Here is a 5,270-nt window from a genome sequence, read left to right on the forward strand (position 1 = left end):
GGCTCTGGAATGATTTCGACTACCTGGCGATCTTTGGCGCGCACTGGCAACGCGTGGGGAACGGGCCCCTTGCCGTTTCCTCTCCATCGAAACGCTGCCGCCGCGGTCGTGTTCGAACCCGGGGACTCCGGATCAGTCCTCGTTGGGAGTGCTGTATATCAGGACTGACCCGGAGTCCCAGATTCAACCCGTCTGCGGCGGCAACGTTTCGAAGGAGTGTAAAAGCCAAGGCTCCTGCGCGCCGCGCCGCGCGGTGCCAGTGCACGCAAAGATCTCCATTTAGTCGAAATCATCCCGGAGCCCTCCATTATAGCCCATGTGACGCTTCGGGGCAATAACCACATATCACTACCTCCACACATGCACTGAGTTGACTGAAAAATAATCACCGAAAGGCAAACACTGCACACAAACAACGATTGACTAACCTCCCCTGTGGCGAATCTTTGATATTATAATCTTTAGCAAAAGATAATAGAAAGTTGCAGGAAAAACACAGCTCTGCACAGAGTTTGCGCACCTGTGGAGCAGCAGATGAAAGAAGGAGGCACCTAACATCCTGTCCGGACCAGCAAAGTGCGTGAAACAACCACCAATCAAAAGTCATCGTCGTCATCTGGAAGAAGCGCGTGGAGAGCCGTTCTCATTTCGCTGTTTAGTATTTCCTGCTGGTCATCATCAGTTCTGGTCTCTGGAGGAACTGGGGCCAGTTCAACAACAAACTCCAGTTCCGGGACGCCTACAAACTTGCTCGCCGGTGACAAGAAAGGCTTTTCAATATTGAAAATCGTTTTCACGCTGATGTCGTGGTACGGCAGGTTGTTTCTAATGTGAAAATCGATCGACTTGATATTTACCTTGCGCTCCTTAAGGCCTACTTTGTTGCCGCATAGCACAACGTAGATGTCGTCGTAGACACGGACCAACCATGGTACCACTCATTCACGTGCTCGTACGATGTGCAGGAAGTCACGTCGAACATCACGATGGCGAACTGGCTCTGCATGGCCCTGTAGTGGCAGTCCCGCAGACAGCCAAGCTACTCTTGTCCTGCCGGTCCCAGACGGCGAACTTGATGGGACCCCGGTTTGTGCGGAAGCTGAGCGGGCCGACTTTCACGCCAGGAATGGACTCGTATCTGCCGCTGAACTCTCCCCTCAAGTGGCGCCTGAAAAACAGTCTTCCCGTGCCTACATCACCTGCCAGGAACATCTGAACGTGGGGAAGCCGTCTTCGTTGTTGGTCAGAGGCTGTTGCAAGTTGAGGATGAAGGTGCCGGAAAAAACGGCGCGTTAACGCTGCAGTCTACTTACATATACTTTCTCACAAATGCAATTTAGAGACAGTTTGCAGAGCGCAAAATTTTTGTGTAGGGTACGAACACGAAACATGATTTTGTCGTGTTTTTCTCTTGCCGGTATTTGGAGAGTGCGCTGGCATACGACCGCAGATTTCAGGGGCTTGCACACAGCGCGCGTGCTGTGTCGTTACAATTCAGTGCTTACAAGTAGTAGTGTCAGCGTCGCGAATTTTAAACGCGCCCCGACTGCAGAAGGGGAACGCTACCACGAGCAGTTCCGAACAAGACAGCGAACAATTATAAAAAAACAAAACGAAGCCGTGTTTACAGTTTAAAGATAAATAGCCATTAAGAAACGAAAGCATAAACAAAAAGACACACTCAACACGCGTACAACACTAACAAAGAGTTCACCAGATCTAGAGCGTCCCTGGTAAAGGGGAGATGCCTTGCAGACAGGGCGGACGCAGGTGTATGAACTCGCAAGTAGGATTATTTAGGGTTCTGTGGCCGGTGGGATATTGTTTATTGGCGAGTCAGTAGGCCTGCGTTAGTTCATGTTATATGGTCAGTACATCTGAGAAGTTACTGACCTCTTCGACTTCTCTCTTTCCTTGCTATGGTAGCTCAAGGGCAGTGTTGTGGGATGAATCGTTGCCTGGGAGGCAGGAATGAGCGGCTGCCCAGGTGATCCTGACAATGTGTGAAAGGGTGAGGTCTTCGGCGGTTTCGGTATTAGTGGTATTGATCATGCCTTCGCTGTGAAGGATTCCCTGTACATCCGCGACGACCGCGTTCATCGCCCGTTCTATGGCGTGGTTGGCTACGCCCGTGTTAACCATCCCAGGCTCTTTGTGGTAGAGATCGTGCAGGTGTTTGCTGCGTTCTTGGCGAAGTGATTCGTGGCATTCGGGGTGCATGCTCTTCCGCAAGTGAGGAGGCAGCAAATTTTTCCTAATTACGATGGATCCCGTTTCGAACCCGACGACGAAGTTCTCGCAAAAACTCCGGCCTGCATTTCAGCGACCTCGGCCGCACAGAGCGTGCGATGCTTTTGAGGGAGCACGGTTAGGTTAGACGCCAGCGGGTCGGTTCCCCCTTCCGCGGTGAGCAGCCGTTGCCAATAAATATCATAATCCTAGTGCGAGGAGTCGCGAGGGGCCAGGACAAGGTCGGCGCGTAGCGCCTATCGGAGGCTGGCCGAGGCTTTGGGGCCAATGGATTGTGATTCCTTGAATGGCGCGGTTGCACGTTGCAGCAGGCGGCGTCGAGGTCTCTCAAGGTTGGAAGGGCCACGTTATTTTTTTGCCACAAAAAACGGACGGGTGCTCAAGGGCGCTCACGTTTAAAGCTGGCGGCTTGAAAGTAAAGCCGACGCACGACGCTTCAACGGCTTTCGCACGTATCCGGAGGTATGGGGGGCACTGGACCGGGCTCTCTCGGCCACTTGCGTGTACCTTCAGATGTGTACTGTGAATGGATTAAATTAGCCGAGAGCTCGAAAAAATAGCTCCGTCCAACTGCCGAAGCTATTGAATGACGTCACAATGCGCACCTCGCTGCGGACCATTTCAGTCTGGCCGGGCTGGCGGCGGCTGACGCACTCGGCACGAAATAGGGACATGCTCTATGTCTCTATGCAGCCGCATCCTCTTAGGATCCGTGGAGCTGGGCTTGTCCTTCGCGGGCCGCTTGCGGGCAGTGAGATCTTTAACGGCGCGCTTTCTTACCAGTGGCGCGCAGGACACTCCTTGGGGTTCGGCCATGTGCTTAATCATCGAAGGGCCTGGCTTCGAGGGGTCTACAGCCGAACCGCCCTCGTCATGGGATTCCTTGGCACCATCTTCTGCCTGGTCCCTTTGTGATTCACGACTCGGACGCTTTTCACCATCCATCATGTCCTACCAGTAAGTAAGGAAGGAAGGCCTCAGACGTTGCTTGCACATACCCACTACGGGGGAGTGACCAAGACAAAGGTGGTTAATTGCTGGATAGAGGAAAGTTTTGACAGAAATAGGATTGGCATTAGTATGTAGTCTGATAGATTGGAAGACGGAAGGACAGGAGTCCTGCTAACTTGGAGATCGAGGACGGGACAATGGCTTAATGTGCATAATAGTATACAATGCCTGTAATGTTTCAATTTCGTACGCACTGATAGCGGGGAAAAGAAATTAGAATGGGAGTCGCTGAGTTTCTTGAAGAAAATTTTGCACAGCAGAGCGCACACTCCTGTCGCTTCGCCCAAGCAAAGAAGCGCCAATGGAAAGAACAACCGCGGAGGACACAGGCAAGCCTAGTTGGTGAAATAGAATTTGCAAAAGACGCTTCCTCAAATGAAAGAAGCGGCGGCAGAACAGCAGGAAGTGATCTATTGTCTCAGGTTTGGCACATAAAGGCCACAATGGGGAAGCCACCAGGCCAGATCTGTGAAGGTAGAAATTTAGAAGGGGAACTCGACAAAGCAAACGCGTGAAAGAGACCTCTAGTCTGCGCGAGCGCCAGTCTTTGCTACTCCAAGGATGCAGAAGATGCTGATATGCGGCAGATTACGTAAGAGCCGAGGTAGCAAATTCCTGAAGTATTGTTTAGCTGCGAAACCTCACCGCAGCTGTATATGCACTCGTTGGCAGGGCAGCAACAATTGGGCCGCAGAGAGAGGCTCTTGCTAAGGAATCTGCAACCTCATTAGGGTGAAAGCCGATGTGACCTGGTACCCAAAGCAGGCTTACCGAATTTAGATGGAGCGGAATCAGGAACTTAAAGAGGTGTAATGCCCGACCGAGACTCAGTGGGTGAGGATAATGAAGATCCACTAACTCCAGTATTCTTGTTGTCTTTGTCTACGTCATCAAGGCAGGGCCATCCTTATCTTCATTCGTTTGCACTGTTCAGTATTCACCCTATATAAGGAATAGTGGGTATTCCCTACAAGAAGTACTGCTAAGTGCCAACCTTTGCCTTTGTTCTTCTGAATGTTTACCTTCCTTCACGTCCTAGCAAGCGTTTGCTGGTAAATGTTTGGTTTATGAGGGTTTAACGTCCCAAAGCGACTCAGGCTATAAGAGACGCCGTAGTGAAAGGCTCCGGAAATTTCGACCACCTGCGGTTCTTTAATGTGCACTGACATCGCACAGCACACGGGCCTTTAGAATTTCGCCTCCATCGATATTCGACCACCGCGGACGGGATTTAACCAGCATCCTTCAGGCCAGCAGCCGAGGGCCATAACCACTCAGCCACAGCGGCGCCGGTAAATGTCTCCAACATGGCCCACCTCAGCAGCAGTGCTATTCACCTATTATATCTACAGCAAAATAATTTTGGTATGCAAACCGTACTATGCAATTAGAAAGATAGATATTCTTTATTCAGACAACAAGGTCTCGGGTGCAGGGGCAAAAGGCAGATGTGATCTGCCCGACGGGGCCCAAGTAACCGTCGCACAGCTCAGAATAGGCAGCAAAAGGAACAAGAACTTCATGCACTTATTACATTCTAGAGTGCTTTCTGGCAACACTTGCTGCTGCTGCTGCAGCATTTGTTCCCTTTTGCGCTCTTTTTTTTCTTTGCATTGTAAGAAATGAATCTGCCAGCCTTTACTTTCACTTTTAATTTTGCAGTCGCACAGTGCTCCATGTGGTCTTCGATGTGTTTTGCGTGCTCACAAATAAATCTCAGAAATGGGGTGCTTGTTTTTATTTGCATTTATGTGGTCTTCTGTGGCGTGCAATGAAAGAGACATGGAAACAGTTGCCAAAGCATTACTGGTGGTTGCATTGCATTGCTTTCATAATTGGACACACATGTGGAATACAGCACACAGCTAGCCATATGCTAAATAGCTCGCTCTAGCCTTGCATTGCACTGGAGCTGCTTTTGCAGAAAGCAGCCATGCTATGTTTTTACAGTGACGCCTTGTCATTGTAAGCATGTGTAACTGACAATATTTATAACTTCCTGCATGGCA

General features: G+C 50.5%; 1 pseudogene; it reads right to left on the bottom strand.

Moving 5' to 3' along the window:
* Positions 1–596: 596 nt before the first annotated feature.
* LOC144122065 (GTP-binding nuclear protein Ran pseudogene) lies at positions 597–1,280 on the bottom strand (annotated as a pseudogene).
* Positions 1,281–5,270: the final 3,990 nt, after the last annotated feature.

The sequence above is a fragment of the Amblyomma americanum genome, chromosome 1 (genome assembly GCF_052857255.1).
Source record: "Amblyomma americanum isolate KBUSLIRL-KWMA chromosome 1, ASM5285725v1, whole genome shotgun sequence".
Classification (NCBI taxonomy): Eukaryota; Metazoa; Arthropoda; class Arachnida; order Ixodida; family Ixodidae; genus Amblyomma; species Amblyomma americanum.